A 17203-nucleotide genomic window follows, 5' to 3' on the forward strand; every position below is an offset into this window, starting at 1 on the left:
AATAGAGGATAAAAGTAAATTATAGCTAGGCTGGCAGAACTTTTTTATAGTGGTCACTTCAACTCTCTGTGCAACCACATTCTATAGCAGGTACATTGTAAGTGAAGATAACATAAGTGGCACATGTGATAGTAAAAACATGCTCACACATCATGTTCAAAATGTGAGCAAGGCATACATGAAGAACAAAATGATGCTGTATTGCTCTGTGAATCACTCTGCGTTACCTAGTTTATTTAGACCCTGTGCTTCCTAGTCTGTAGAGGGTGGGTGCCTCCTGTAGTCACACACTAAAGAAGAACCTTTTATAAAAAATTAAAAAAAAGTATTTGCCATATGGTGCATAAGATACAGCTTATGTCCCAGTTCACTTTTCATGTACTACTCAAACACATGTGATAAAAGAAAATAAATGACCCATCCCATAATGTCTGTCTCTGGGGAGAGCTCACCTCATAAGTACCAGGGAGAGAATATATATTTGTAAAGACAGGACTGATCACTTCGTCAAGGACGGCCGCTCTCTGAAATCCTACTCTGCCCCCTTGTACAGCACTCTTGTACTGAAGTTTCATACTATAACATGGGCATTTTATAGTGCAAAGTGCTGCCTCTTATCACGGTCAAGTGGTCAACACCTGCATTCATTACATGCCCCCGGGGGGTGCACAGGGTGTCAGCAGCCTCAGATGCCCGATCACGTCATCAGCTGCAAGTGTCAATCATTCCAAGGATGCCCTGCCACACCTGTGGTCATGTCTCAACCAGCATGCCTTGGTGCTTTGTGATACACACACATCCAAGTAAACCAGCCACATGCCAGGGCCTGGCCCCGAGTCTGAACCGCACCCTACGAAATGGACATCAATATTTGTACAGCAATGTCACACCCCTGATCTGGGACTATACCATGCATCCGGTCGCGCTGCTGATTAGACTAAGGGGCTGGGAATCGGAGTCCCAGCTCCTACCCCGGCATAGCAAAATGATATACAAGGAGTGCCAATAAAAAATAGAAGAAACTATTTGGTAAATTTTTCTGTATTTTTTTTTACATGTCTTCTGAACATCAACGCAGACTTTGTTAATTAAGTTAACATTAATGTTTTCATGTTTTTGGGTATAGGTATGACCCAGCAAACCCAACCAGTCAAAACCAACCAGTTCATGCTTGTCATATGATACGATATGTACACCCCTGAGTAGCTCAATTAAATGTGTAAGAGTGCAAAAAACAATCTTTTGATTATGGGCAGCGGAGGCCCAACCATGCAATGGAGTCAAAAACCACCCTGGTTATGCTTGTACTTCTCTCCTGCGCACCTCAAATACAAGTGTAAGAGTGCAAAAAAATATTTTTTAGGGGTTATTTAATAACACCTGTCAAAGAGGCTCTTGTTAATAACTCCCCCAACTGGTTCCAGGGGATCTCGTTGTTTAGGCCACGGGTGTCTGTGTGTAACCGAAATACCCAAATACCCATTGTTGTTCATATTTTAACAGTGTTTTATTCATGTTAACGCTTCTCTGTTCCAATTGTTCTGTTATATACCACTCAATGTCATCAGCGGTATGACTTTATTCACTGAAGAGTTTAGAGAGTGTGGTGTTATCCTTTCTACATCTAATAGTACTCCTATGTTCCGTTATCCTTGCACATATCCTTCTTGTTGTCATGCCAACATATAACATATTACAAGAGCATCTCAGAACAAAGATGACATTGTTGGAGTTATAGGTTGTGAGGTGTTTTACCTCCCAGGGTGTTGTAAGTCCCAAATCAAGGGGCATATTTATACTCCGTTTGCGCCGAAATTGCGTCGTTTTTTTCGACGCAATTTCGACGCAAAACTAACTCCATATTTATACTTTGGCGTTAGACGCGTCTAGCGCCAAAGTTCATGGAGTTAGCGTCATTTTTTGGCGTGAACACCTTCCTTGCGTTAATGATATGCAAGGGAGGCGTTCCCGTCTAAAAAAATGACTCCCAGGCATGTGCGTGGTATTTATACTCCCGGGCAAAAATCACGCCCGGGAGTGGGCGGGGCAAAAAACCCTGCATTTGTGCCTGAATTTAACGCCTTGGTCAGGGCAGGCGTTAAGGGACCTGTGGGCTCAGAATGAGCCCAGAGGTGCCCTCCCCTGCCCCCAGGGACACCCCCTGCCACCCTTGCCCACCCCAGGAGGACACCCAAGGATGGAGGGACCCACCCCAGGGACATTAAGGTAAGTTCAGGTAAGTTTTTAAAAAAACAAATTTGTGGCATGGGGGGCCTGATTTGTGCCCCCCTACATGCCACTATGCCCAATGGCCATGCCCAGGGGACAGAAGTCCCCTGGGCATGGCCATTGGGCAAGGGGGCATGACTCCTGTCTTTGCTAAGACAGGAGTCATGTTAATGGGGAATGGGCGTCGTAAAAAAATGGCGCAAATCAGGTTAAGTCGATTTTTTTGACTCAACCTGACTTGCCCCATTTTGAGACGCCCATATGCCATTTTCCCCTACGCCGGCGCTGCCTGGTGTACGTGGTTTTTTTCCACGCACACCAGGCAGCGCCGGTCGGCTAACGCCAGCTAATGTCATTCTATAAATACGGCGCCCGCATGGCGCTTCAGAATGGCGTTAGCCGCCGCTAATTTTTTTGACGCAAAACTGCGTTGGCGCAGTTTTGCGTCAAAAAGTATAAATATGGGCCCTATTGTTTTACACTTTTTGGTAAAACAACATACCCCACATTTTCCACAAGGTTGATGCCCTTTGACGGCAGGTGTATTCCATAATTTTTTTGAGTACTGATTCCTTGTTTTTTCTTCTGCTTCTGTTGCTGTTCAGAGGCTGGTCCCCCAGTCCTCCTACCTTTGCTCTTGGAAGGTTGGGCCATTATTCCAGGCTCCAACACTTCTGTTTTACCCTGTGCTCTGCTTTGTGCTTTTGTTTTCACACATACTTGTTTAGGGATTCCCAGCATGGCTGCATGGGTTTTGAGCTCTACCTCAGCCCAAGCTGAGGACTCCACATCATTCCCTAGCAAGCATTCCACTGGGATTGCAGAAGGGACCACTGCCTGCTTCAGGACAGTAACCCTTTTCCATTCAAAAGTCACCATAGCCATGGGATGGACCTTAGTTACATTGTCAGCATTGGTGACAGGATACGTTTGTCCAGCCAAATACTGCCCTGGGGAAACCAGTTTCTCTGTCACCATGGTGACACTGGCACCTGTATCCCTCAGGGCTTCTACTTTTGTCCCATACATTAAGAGCTGCTGCCTGTATTTTTGCATGTTAGGCAGCCAGGCAGCAAGTGTGGCTATATCCACCCCGCCCTCAGAGACTAGAGTAGCTTCAGTGTGGGCCCTGATTTGCTCTGGGCACACAGTTGGTCCCACCTGGAGAATGGCTGTACCAGTACTAACTGGAGCAGTGCAAGGGGGATTCTTTTTAGGATAGGCCATTTCTTTAGTTTGGTGTCCATGCTGTTTACAGTTGTGACACCAGACCTTCTTGGGTTCAAAGTTTTTACCCTTATACCCATTTGTAGACTAGGAAGAGGCTCGAGGCTACCCTCCTGCGCAGGTTTGTGGGGCCCTTGTGAAGACTCTTTGTTTTTGTCCTTAGGTGTCTCACCACCCTTCCCTTGGGAGGCTTTGTAACCCCTTTCTTTTGGTCACCCCCTGTGGAAGTCTTGGTCATCCTAGTCTTGACCAAATGGTCTGCCTTCTTTCCCAATTCTTGGGGAGACATTGGACCTAGGTCTACCAGATATTGATGCAGCTTGTCATTGAAGCAGTTACTTAAAAGATGTTCTTTCATAAACAAATGATAAAGCCTATCATAGTTATGCACTCAGCTGCCAGTTATCCAACCATCTAGTGTTTTCACTGAGGACAATCCTTCACCTACATTGCAGCAAAGAGCTGGAACAACCTCACCCCTGCACCTCAGAAAAAGCCAGTCGCTCACCATCTTCAGGAAGAACCTCAAGACATGGCTCTTCAGATGAGGCACATCCTCCCCCCTCCTCCAGACTCCCCCAGCGACTTGAGACCCTCACGGGTGAGTAGCCGCGCTTTACACAAACTGATTGATTGATTGATTGAATAGTCTACAAAATCAACCCAGGACTTGCTCGAGGTTTTTTGAGCCCCCCCTGAACCTAATTCTATACTTCTAACTGGTGAATCCAAAGTCCTCAATCAGGAAAGCCTTCATGTGGTCATATGATAAGCTAATCTTTTGGCCATCACTGCTAAAAGGAGGTCCTCTTCACTGAGGCTGCCCTCAATGTTCCCAGAGGAGCTGGACTCCCCTGTGGAAGATCCAGATCCTGAGAGTACTATCTTTGGAGACAGGGACCTTGGGGCACTGGTCTCCCTAGTTAGGTGAGGTGGGGGGAGTTTATCCTCCTCATCTCTAATATATTCCCTGTCTGAGGGGAGGTCTTCCTCCTCATTAGGGTGGTCTCTGGTGTACTCTGCCACGAGCTCCTGGAGCTTGACCTTGGTAGGCTTGGAACCTGTTCTAATATTTGTCAGCATGAAGAGGGACTTTAAATCTGCCATCCATAGAAGAAGCTAAGGGGTGAGGTTGAGTTCCACAACCATTTCCTCAGAGCTGCTCATGATGCTACTAAAGTTGCGATTACTTTTTAGAAACTAAAACTACTACGAGTTACTAATTCCTAACTTACAATAATGTTTTAATCTAAAATTAAATGCTAAGGGAACGTAACCAAGGCCCTAGCCGGACTTTAAAAATGTAGAAAAATCTGCCAAATTCAAAAATCAGTTTCTAACGCCAATTTTGGAATTTAGTCATGTGATCAGGGATTTGTCTGAGTAGTCCAGCAAATTCAGTCATAGATGCCACCGCTGCCACTAATGTAGGAAGCTGGCTCTGTATACACTATATCAAAATGAGATATAGTGTGCACAGAGTCCAGGGGTTCCCCAGAGGCTTAACAGAGGCTAAAGTAGATAATACTAATGATCTATTTTGTGGTAGTGTGGTCGAGCAGTTATGGTTATCAGAGGGTAGTGCAAACCATTTGTTGTACACACACACAAAAGAAGAAGCACACACTCAATGACTTAACTCCAGAAAAATGGTCTTTATATAGCAAAAATATATTTTCTTAATGTATATCTAGAACCAAGTTGCAAGTTGCAGGCAAGTACTTCAATAGATTTGTATTTCACACATATATCAATAATAGTTTGTTTGAAATCGATAAGATATACAGTCTTTGAAATATTGGCAATAATCTGTTTTAAAAGTTGACACACTGCAATTTTCAGAAACAGTTCCTGGGGGGCCGAAAAGTTAGTATGATTTACAGGCAAGTACTTGATTTACAGTTTCAATCTCCAGGGGTTAGGAAGTCCACAGGTTGGGGCTCAAGTTAACCAGAAAACACCCACCAGCAACACGGGACCGGCCGGGTGCAGAGTCAAAGTTGAAGGAAATTTAACATGGGCTTCTATGGAGACTGGGCGGCACTCGGAATCAGGCTTGCCTGCAGGCAAGTACCAGTGCCTTCAGTTGGCAGACCTGGGGCGTTTAGAGGAGCACCAGGGGGCCACAAGTGGGCACCAAACACATACCCTAAGCGGCCCAGGGGTGATTGGGTACAGGGTGCAAACAGAGCGTCAGGCTCCAAATGCTTTTCTATGAAGGGACCCCAGGGGTCATTTAGATGCTGCAGGCTGGGTCCAGGCCATTGGTTTGGGAAAACCACAGGCTGGACAAGTAGGAGGACAACCTGCAGAATGTTGCTGCACCAGTGGTACGGTTCTCCAAGGCCTGGGGGCTGTGGGTGCAGTGTACATTTAGGCGTCGGATCTCTTCGTGCGGAGCTTTCGCGGTCAGGTGGGTCCTCTGGATTTACACTGCAGGCGTCGTCGTGAGGGGTAGGAGAGATTAACCCAAGTTGGGCACTTGATTGGAATCACCTGGGGATCGTCTCTAGCCGGTAGGGCTACCTGGACACAGACCGTGGGTGTCAGGTGCAGAGTGATCAGGACTTCTTCTTTCTCATCAGGTCGCCAGGAATCTGATGAACTGGGTTCAGGGGAGCCCTTAAATCCTGCATTTAGGGGCGTTACAGGGGTCAGAGGGCAGTAACCAATGGCTACTGTCCCTGAGGGTGCTACACCCTTCTTGTACCAACTCTTTTGGGAGGGGCACATACCCCTAACCCTATTGGTCCCTGTCCTCCAAACAAAGATGGAGGATTCTGCAGGGAGGGGGTCACCTCAGCTCTGGACACCTTAGGGGTGGTCCTAGTGGGGGTGGTTACTCCTTCCTGCTTTCCCTAATTGTCCTGCCAGACTGCCAAAAGTGGGGCTTTGTCTGTGGGGTAGGCAACTCCACTAGCTGGGGTCCCCTGTGACACTGTAACAAGAGGCTTGAGCCTTTGAGGCTCACCACCAGGTGGTACAGTTCCTGCAGGGGGGAGGTGTGAAGCACCTCCATCCAGGACAGGCTTTGTTTCTGGCCACAGAGAGCACAAAGGCTCTCACCCCATATGGTCAGAAACTCGTCTGAAAGTGGCAGGCTGGCACAGACTGGTCAGTCCAGTACTAGCAGTTTGGCTCACATACATGGGGCATCTCTAAGATGCCCCCTGGGTGCATTTTTCAAAAAATCCCACACTGGCATCAGTGTGGGTTAATTGTGCTGAGAAGTTTGATACCACACTTTCCAGTATTCAGTGGAGCCATTATGGAGCTGTGGAGTTCGTAATGACAAACTCCTAGACCATATACTCAATATGGCTACACTGCACTTACAATGTCTAAGAATAAGGTGCCTTAGACACTGTAGGGGCATATTACTCATGCAGATATGCCCTCACCTGTGGTATAGTGCACCCTGTCTTAGGGCTGCAAGGCCTGCTAAAGGGGTGACTTACCTGTGCCACAGGCAGTGGGTTGGGGGTATGGCACCCTGAGGGGGGTGCCATAATGAATTTGCCTTTTTCTCCTCCCCAGCACACCCAAGCTGCAAGGGCAGTGTGCATGTGCTTGGTGAGGGGTCTCCCAGGGTGGCAAAATACATGCTGCAGCCCTTGGGGACCTTCCCTGGCCACAGGGCCCTTGGTACCATAGGTACCTTTTAGAAGGTCTGAACTGTGGGCCATGGGTGTGCCAATTGTGGAAACAAAGATACAGATTTTGGGAAAGAACATAGGTGCTGGGGCCTGGTTAGCAGGATACTAGCACACACTCAATAAAAGTTGGCATCAATAGTAGGCAAAAAGTGTGGGGGGGTAACCATGCCAACAAGGGCACTTTCCTACATTCCCCATCAGTTTTTGTTATGCAGTTGGAGCTTGGACTAAAGGTATATGGGCACATATAAGCCTGGGAGTCCATGGTCTTTTGTAGGTGCCAAGGAGGGCTTATCTATCATTGTTTCTACCTCTATTGTTGGCTCTCGAGATATTTCTTTCAGGGTAGTGCTTTTCTCTGAGTTTATTGCTCAATTTCCTTGCGTGTTCCTGATAGGTGGATATTTCAGTACAATTGCATCGCAGTCTCAGGAATTGTCCAATGGGCAAACCCTCTCTCAAGGACCTAGGATGAAAACTTTAATCTCATAACAGATTATTGTCTGTGCGTTTATAATAAACCTCTGTTTTCAGGATCCCATCTTCTGGATATATCTGCAAATTCAGAAAAGGTATTTCCGTCTTACTAATACTTATGTTGAATAAAAGGAGCGGGTCTAGGCTATTCACCCACACATTAAATTTGACAGCTTCATCTTGAGTACCCCTCCATATCACCAGGATATCATTAATGTATCTCTTCCACAGTCTCATGCTGTTCATGAAAGGGTTGTCCTTGCTATATATAAATTCTGTATCAAAACTATGTACATACAGGCAGGCCAGACTTAGAGCACAAGTACTGCCCATAGAAGTGCCATGCGTTTGCAGAAAGAAGTCTCCCTCATACTCAAACACATTTCTGGTTAAGACCATGTGTGCATAGTCTAGTATGAAGTCGTCTGGTGTCATGTCTTTCCCTGTCTGATCTCAGTAATTGTTCATTTGCTTCTAATGTGGATTCCTACGGTATATTTGTGTATAATGATTCTACATCTAGGGTGAGTAGCAGTTTCACCTCTGGGTCAAAGTGTATAACCCTAGGTTTATTTAAAATATCTTTTGTGTCTTTCAGACGAGGGCATCCTGCTCAGCAGTGGTTTTAGGAAGTCACACAATCGTGACAATGGTTCCAATCTTGAGCCTATCCCTGATACTATGGGATATTCAAGGGGTGGACGTATATTTTATATAACTATCAGTATTTTACAGTTGTAGTTTGTCCTTTTTCTCAATGGACTGAAGCAATACAATGTATTCTTTGTGATGCTATGTCAGTTACTACTATTCTGATTTGCAAGGTGATTCCCTGCTGGGGATTATCAGAAAGGGATACGATCTGATAACGGCACACACTTTGTTAATGTAATTTTCACACTTCACAATGCTAGGGATAGAACATCAACTATCATCTGTTTATTATCCCCAGAGCAATAGCATCGTTGAGGGCCTTAATGGCCTGTTGAAGAATAAGATCAGCAATCTTTGAGCCACGTTGCACAAAAAGTGGTTGAATTTCTTACCATTGGCATTCTTCTCCTTAGGAACACACTTAGTTCTGATCATCACCTGAAATTCCATCAGATAGTGATAGGTAGACCTATGAATATGTAAATACCTGCTACCAGAAATAAGGTCCGGGGAGAAAGTACAGCTGAAATCTTGAATGATGAAATGGTCTTAGGTTTAGGGTCTTTAGGAGCAACATACCTGCCCACTGAGTGCAGTAGTTATTTAGTAAATCCAGTACCTCCAGATTGTGTTTATAGGTCAGGATTTAGAGTTAATGTATCAGTTTATGCCCATGATCAATGTCTCCCTGATTTAGAATTTTCCTGTAGGATCATGTCTTAATGGAACGGAACTGATATTAGTCAGGATGCAGTAAGAAAGTGTGCACATATTTGGGATGACAATGTTGCACATTACACTTGGATAGATAGCACAGTCAGTCCTCAGGCAGCCATAAGATTAATGTCTGTTTCTTTATGTTTCAGAGGAAACAGGACAGTTAATGTAGGCATGAATATCAACTGTAGTGCCACAATAGATAATGCAACATGCAGGGGAGCACATCCAGTCTTATGGAATATTATTGGTGGTGTGGAAAACTACTGTATGCTCAGCTACAACTGAACTAGAATGGCCTATGTTCCATGGTCACCTTGGACGCCCCTGTTTTGGTAATTCCTAGAGTCAAATTATCGAAGCTTGATGAACACCCTATGAGCCGTTCAATGGCGTTGTCACAGTGTCACCGAAGGAGAAGAACTGCAGAGTATTATGGCACTACCACTTGGAATGATGTAGTACTGGTTATTTAATAATGCACAATTGGTCTTTGGAAGTACTGTGCCATTTGTTCAGGCAAAAGCAGCTACTTGATGGCTAACTGGATGGGAACTTATAAAGTCTATAAATACTACAAGGCTTTAATGCCATAAAAGAAGATCTGTATGCTATGAGAATGATGATAATGTAGCACAGTTATGTACTTGACCTTATGATGGCCATGGAAGGAGGGGTATCTGCAAAGATTGGGACTGCTTGTTGTACTTATGTCCCAGCAAATGATGCGGACAATGGAACATTGTCATAGGCTATACAAACTTTGCATAATCTATAGAAGAAAATGGTAGATGTAGGAAGTGCCCCAAATAATTGGCATAGTGGGTGGTTTTCTTTACTACCATCCTCGGTGTTGGGACTGCTGGGAGCCTTGTTCCCAGCTGTTGTTTCCCTGTTATTGATATGTTTTGATATTCAATCAATTTTGGCATATTGTAGAAGAAATAGGACAAAGACGGGAGGGATGTTTCCAGTTAGGACTCAACCAAGAGTAATGGATGCTCAGGGTAATATATATATCACTTAGTGCCAAGTGCAGACAACGATTTAGACACAGTAGTTGAAATATCAAATAGATGTGTGAATGTTGGAGAGGAAATAAAATGTGGAGAAATTAAGCTACATAAGGCACCAGTAGAAAACAATATAAACTTATATGTGGTGAAAGAGCAGTGTAGGCCTCAAATCTGTGCTACTGCCAGAGAGTAGAAGAGTTCACTCGAAAATAGAATGCATGATCAGCAAAGTCTTAGTTAAAGGAAAACCCTAGTTTGTAAGCTTAGATGTATTTATGGTTTTAGCACACAGGCATGTATTCTGCTGTCCCAGTAAGTTAAAAACATGACTGAAGAATAGAAGCAGGAGATTGAATTACCCGAGGGTACACAGAATCTGATAAGAGGTCTTGGGAGCAGAGCGATAAAACATGCACACAAATACACATGCATTCAGGAGTAGTGAATAGTTAGTTTGTTAAGATTGTTATAAAGAATGTGTGAGAAATAGGTGAAAGTTTTAGGGACACCGGTGATGTGATGTTTTGTAACAAACATGTAACTGCTAAGTAACTTATTATTTGACCTTTTGTAATAAGCATTGTTCATGTTGCTATATAAGTGTCTGCCTATGAAGCAGCAAATTGAGGCCACCTATTTACCTGTATGGAGATAGCCACTCTCCCTGCCACAACAGTAAAAAGCTGAGTTTGACTTGACAAAATGAGTCCTGTCTTTTTCTTTATCTTAAGGATTTAAGAGGAAAGAAGTTTCCCTGGAAAGTTACTGTGAATCTATATCAACTTGATTCTCACTTACAGATTAGTAGGTGTAGGCATATTTTTAATGTTAGCAAAAGGGAACAATCAAGCTTAAAAACAGCATAGGATGACCATAACATTGTCAGACGTGAGGCAGGCAAAGTGGCAACACTGTCATCATGGACAAAAGTGACTTTCTGAACAAAATACAGAAGAAGCCCTCAACTTAGAATATGCGGGAACAAGTCATCTCAATGTACACTTGTATAAATGAGAATTTGTAGTGTAATAATAGTGCCCTGAATATGTTTGTAAATGTGAACACAACCCTTGGGTTTTAAATTTCAATTTCTATTATCTAAACGTAACGAAATTTTTTTTTAAAATGGCAACAATTGTTGATGTGCAAGAGAAGGTCCTCTCTTTGCATTGATGGACTTAGGAAATACTAGGAAACACAGTTGGACCCTGGGTATCACTTGAGGGAGGTAGTCCTCTTTCTATAAATATGCAGATAGCCAGCATATCCTTCAAAAGGGAAATCAAAGATGGTGTTGCTCGTAAACGCTGACAGCACGCAGCTTTTCCTGAACATTGTCAGACTTTGAGAATGGTGAGTTGGGAACACTGATTTAACCACACGTTAATGTGGTGGTGGGAACAACTGTACGCTGTGGGCACTGCATACAACTCAGTGGACTGTCCCAGATATGTAGACTGGACTTAATAATCACAAATCCCTGATTGACCATATTTTACACAATATTTTCACTAGGTTTTTGTATTCTTGTTTTTTTTTTTAAAGTGTATCTACCTACAGCCATTTTTTTTTTTGTTTAGGAAAATACATGGCCAACTGAGTAACCACAATTTCAAACATCTGGATATTCACCATGAGAAGGGTCAAATGCTGGTAAATAATGAAGAATGTTTTGACCATCTACACCAGTGGTCTCCAAACTTTTTAATGCTGCGCCCCCAGTAGAAAAATAAAAACCATTGGGCCCCCACTCAGATTTTTTCACAATTATTTTATAAAGATGGCAAAGTTTAAACATATCTAGACCTATTTAAACATCGCATTTAAGTACTGTTACCTTTTTTAAAATGCACGAACATGCTGCTGCTTAAAACAAAGCCCTCTTATCTGTGTAATGCTTGTTTTGGCCAGAGGCTGGCGCCCCCCTGGATTCACTTGAGGCCCCCCAGTTTGAAGATCTCTGCTCTACACCTCACTAGTAGTACATTCAGCTTTTATTTCTGGGCTGAAGCTTTGGGCATCAATAGGGATCAAATACGCCTTTGAAGATCTAAATCAGAGTTTCCATTCCAGTGGTGGTCCATCAGGTTCTTAGAATAAAGTTGCTGGTGGTATTATATTTTGCACGTTGACAACAAAAAAACAAAACATGCTGCCCAACAGTAGAGTTGGATACCTAGCAGGTGCAGATTGCGGGGATTGAGTACTCAAGCTCTGCACATGTACAAAGCGTGCAAAATAAAAGCTTATAGATCACTGAAAAGTTTAACATTTACACGTATTCCTAAAATGAAAACTGATTTTTCAAAATAAATCTTCATGTTGCTTTAATTATTCATGAGTAACAGTATACTTTTAAAGTGTGCACGTTAGTGAAAACATGCACCAAGTTTAATTGGATACTTTTAAAGTCTGCACATCACTGAAAATCTGCACACAAAAATGCAGGTTGTTAGTAGACGAAGCGTGTCCAATTGCTGGGTTATTACATTAAAAACCACTCAAACTGTAATGTTGTATATAGCAAGGCCCTTAAAACAACGTACAAATTGTTACGTGCAAGGGGAGATTCCGTAAAGATGCATTAGATGGCGCTGTTGTACTTCGAGAATGATTTTATGTTCTTTGCCGAAGCTGAGGCACTCGCCAAAATGACTAGTTCAAATGTAAAGACATTTCCGGTCAGAAAGATTGTCACATGAAATGTTGCCGGATTTCCTTATTTTTCGCAATATATTTTAGTGGAGGAGATGCATTTCAGAGAGTATTTGACAATCCAGTTCGTTTTTGAAAATGTGGAGGGCGCGGTAGAGAATAAACTAAGTGTGGGAATTGTTGGTGCCACGGAGCACGCACGCGCCGACGGCGAGGGAGCGCGTGACTCCCGAGTCCTCAGACTTTGAACAGGCGTCGAGTCCCCGAAGTGCTGAGGGATGGAGAGAGCAAAAAGAAACAATTCTGGTTCCTTGCTGACACAGAGAGAGAAAAAAAAACAATAAACCTGAACTACTGAGACTGACGGCCGCTGTTATAAGTTAAATAAAATTGTTTTGCTCATTGAAACAAAACACTCTGGCACAATTAGTTACTCACAGCACCAAAGAGCTGCGGGACAGGAGGTGTCTAGATCCCTGATGTCGCCAATATTGTTAAGAAGCAATTCCACCCAAAATCGAGATTAATAGCTGGATCTTTATTACCACAAGTAAAATCCACTCAGTGCAGCGGGGGCACAGACATGCATGCCAATAGACCCGATTCAGGCAGAAGACTCACGATTTTTACAACATAAAATGGCTGGACTTTGGCAATGGGAGAAATACATTCTCCAGATTATTTTGGCCTCCCCCTATTGTCATCATCAGGCGCGGCCCGTCCTTTAGGGGGGAGGGGCCACGCCCCCTGCCTTTTGCCCCTCATGAAGAGTGTCTGTCAGGCTGAACAAAGGTCAGCCTGACAGACACTCTTCATGTTCAGGTCAGGCAGCCAGGAGCAGACATGCGCGATTTGCGCAGACTCCTGGCTGCCTGAGCTGAACTTTGCTGGGCTGAAGAGGTCAGAGCTTCTGTGGGCGAGGGAAGCGTCACCCATTGACTTCGACCTGGGTGCTTCAGGTGTAAGCCCTGAAGCACCCAGGGCGAGTGTCAATCAGTAACACCTCATCACAGAGTGGGGTGGGGCCAGCAGTTTCACTGACAACATCCCACTCTGTGACGAAGTTGGGACTGCTGCCTTCCGGAGGCAGCAGTCCCAACCCTCCTGGGACCTCCGAGCCGAAGGTGTGTGTGTGTTTTTTTAAATGAATGTTTGGTGCGTGTGTGTATGTTTGAATGTTGATGAGTGTTGTGAATAGATGTGCATGCATGTGTGAATAAATGAGTGTGCTTCCCGCCCGCCCCCCTCCCTCCTAAAATTGCCGCCCACCAATGGTCATCACCTATCTCTGCCACATCCTGCTCCCAGAAGATCTGTACTGTTTGCAATGGGTCAGGAGTGCCGATGAGGAGGGATCTATAAAGTCTGAAAATCGCCCCATGGGCCGGAGGGTCCAGTATGATTTTAGCCTATAGTGTGTTATAGTCTTGAACTGCTGTCAAATCTCTACAGAATGTAAACAGTGCCTGTCAGATTTGGAGATACCAAATATCCCCCACTCAGAAGATACCAATTAGATAGCATGGGTGGAACTCGGGCAACTGCACCACTTGTTTTAATCTAGTTTAACCCATTAGAGAGATTTGGGAAGTAAGCATCTAAAACCCACCATCACAAAAGTAGTACCTGTGTGACTGGTGATAGCAAACTAGTAGGTTGTCCACCATATAATAGCCTCGGTGTCCCTAGTTTGTCATGGGGTTCTAATTCCATCCTCCAGGAGGAGTATTTTCAATCAGCAAATAACCAGTCACCAATCAGCATAATTTGTGCTTCCCAGTAGTAAAGTTGCATGTATAGTGCACCTAAGCCATCCTTATATGCCGAAAGAGTGATCTTGACAAAGATTTCTAGGGAGTTTGCCTGCCCCGATGAACTTGGAGACATGTGACTGTAGATCTGGAAAGAAAGTGGACATGAGATAAGGATAATTTTGTAGGACATATAGGAAGCAGGGGAGTGAAATCATTTTTAGAATGTGACTCTCCCCATCAGGTTAAGAGGCAGGGAAGCCAGAGTATCCAAGCCCTCTTGGGAAAGTCATAGTATCGAGAGAATATTCATCTCCCATGATGTTTGTTCAGCACTAGCTGCATACATGCTCAGATACTGAAACTGGCCTTCAATCACCTGCAGGTAGCTGGACTTGGGCAGTGAGGGTGGAGTAACCATAAGATGAACATATGTCAACTTCTCCCAACTGACCGTTATTCCAGATGCCGTCTATCTCCATCACTTGTGGCAGAGAAGTTTGTCGGTGCTGGAGATACAGCAGCCCATCATCCTCATATAGAGCTACCCTATCTTTCAAACCACTTGACCAAAGGAATCCAGCCAATTGCGCATCTTTCCTAATCCAATCCACCAATGGCTACATCAGTTGTGCAAAAAAGGAGAGCGAGGATACAGCCCTGGCGCGTACCTTGCATGATTAGAACAGGGGGCAAAAGCATCATTAACTCTCACCTGTGCTCATGAGGCAATATACATGGCCACCACGTAAGCCAAAAACCTACGACCAATATTCATCTGCTACAACCCGTGTAGTAGAAATGTCGAGTGCACTGTCTCAAAGGCTTTTTGATAATCCAATAGGATTGCACTTAAATCCTAATATTTGGGACTGCTAAGCATGTAATTTGCGTAAACAGTGTGTCATACTTCTACTAAGCATGAACCCATTTTGATCTTGATGGAACAATGTCTCGACCACTTTATAATCTAATGGCTAGGACCTTGACCAAAAATTTAATCTCAACAATGAGTAAAGATATGGGCCTATACAAAGCGCACTCATCAGGAAGCTAATTGGGTTTGCAAATTGACATGAAGGTTTTGCCTGAGGTGGGCACACAAGGGGTTAATTAACTAAGGCCTGAAAAAAAGTGGGGAGACAGGAAAAAAGGGGGAAAGAAAAAAAGAAGATAAAAGAAAAGAGAAGATGAAAGATTGTCAGTAATGCTGTGTTTTGCAAAAATCTGCCACACCATGCGATTCAGTGCATAAAAATAGGAGACATACAAGGTAACAGTTCAACCAAGCCTGCAACCCAAAAAGCCAATATCGAAAAGATTCAGATCATAACCATCACTATTCTTCTAGTGATGATATAAGACCATCAGTACCATCAAGCAATAAAAAACCATGCAATACTAAATGACAGCAGGCTAATTGCTAGCCCTTCTGTGGAATTACTGATCCTACACCAGTCAGTGGCACACAGTGAGGAAGGTCCTACATGCTTGCCCAAACTATTCATTCCAGGGTCAGAGATAATGCTGAGAAGCAATTATCAGCGGTGGATTTGCCACATGCACAGGCAGGCAGTCATTGTGTGAAGACAACACAGCAATCCAATTGCATATATATATACAATTTGTGTATAGAACGAGCTTGTACAAACTAATCATTATGTTCAGTGAGCATGGAATAGACCTATCAATCCATGCCAAAAGCAACTTAAACAAAGTAACAACATAAAACACAATGTCACTGACACGATTTGGTCTGCAAATGGGCTTTGGCTACATACAATTCTTTTCAGTTCAGCAATTCAAATTTAATAAGCCCAGACTCGTCCAGCAGTGGGAATATAATGAAGCATTATTGCAGGAATACAATAAATCGAATTATTGCCCACAAATGAAAAAGTGGTGTCGAAAAAGAGACCATGTATAATTACAACTGACTTGAGAGTACGGGTGACATCAGGACGCCATTATATGCAGCGACAATAATAACCAGCGTCTGAGGAGGCGGGACAAGACCGTTAGTAAATGGAGCACTGGCTATTACCTGCATCTTAATTACAGCAGCAAATAGATCACACTCACCACAGAAGTCGACAGAAAAGTTCCAGCACAGAAACATAATTTAAAGTAGGCCCTAATCACTTCTCGTAAAAGGTCCACAAATGAATCCTTCCTGAGCCACCAGGTGTTTATACACCAAATGCCACGTGGGCCACGATGGTAGCCACAGCAAACTAATTCAACGGGCAAATGGTCAAAAAGACATCTTGGAAAATTTGGATCCTGGCTATTATATCTAAACTGTTTACATAACAAATAGTCAAGTACTGAGCTTCAGTTTTGTGATGCTCAATAGTTTGTAAAGGTGGACTCATGCAGGTGCTACATTCGCCAGATATCTGCAAGCCTCTTGGAAGCCACACATTTACCCAAAGCCTGAGGGCCAACAGTTACAGCAGTCAAAGTGGTATTGTGTGCTCTATCCAACAAAGCTTTGACACCCCCACCTATAATTAAGGTGCCCATTATTACTTGAAGCAAAAGTGACCTCAATCTTAGTACCAAAGGGGTCCCTTCCAAAATTTCCTCCAGCACCACAGTCTGGCTTGCCTGTCTAAGTGAGTTTTAGAAACAACCAACAGGAAGAATTGTTAGAGCAATTTTGCCACCCCTGGTGAAGCAAGAGTGAAATACTCTGGAAAACTTGTGTCTCCTCAAAAAGGGGCATCCGGAGCCACGGAAGGGATTCTCTCACTTTCAGAGGACATCGAAGGGCATGTCTTTTGGCGAATCGCAGGATTGCTCCTTGCTTAAAAACATC

The sequence above is a fragment of the Pleurodeles waltl genome, chromosome 8 (genome assembly GCF_031143425.1).
Source record: "Pleurodeles waltl isolate 20211129_DDA chromosome 8, aPleWal1.hap1.20221129, whole genome shotgun sequence".
Taxonomy (NCBI): Eukaryota; Metazoa; Chordata; class Amphibia; order Caudata; family Salamandridae; genus Pleurodeles; species Pleurodeles waltl.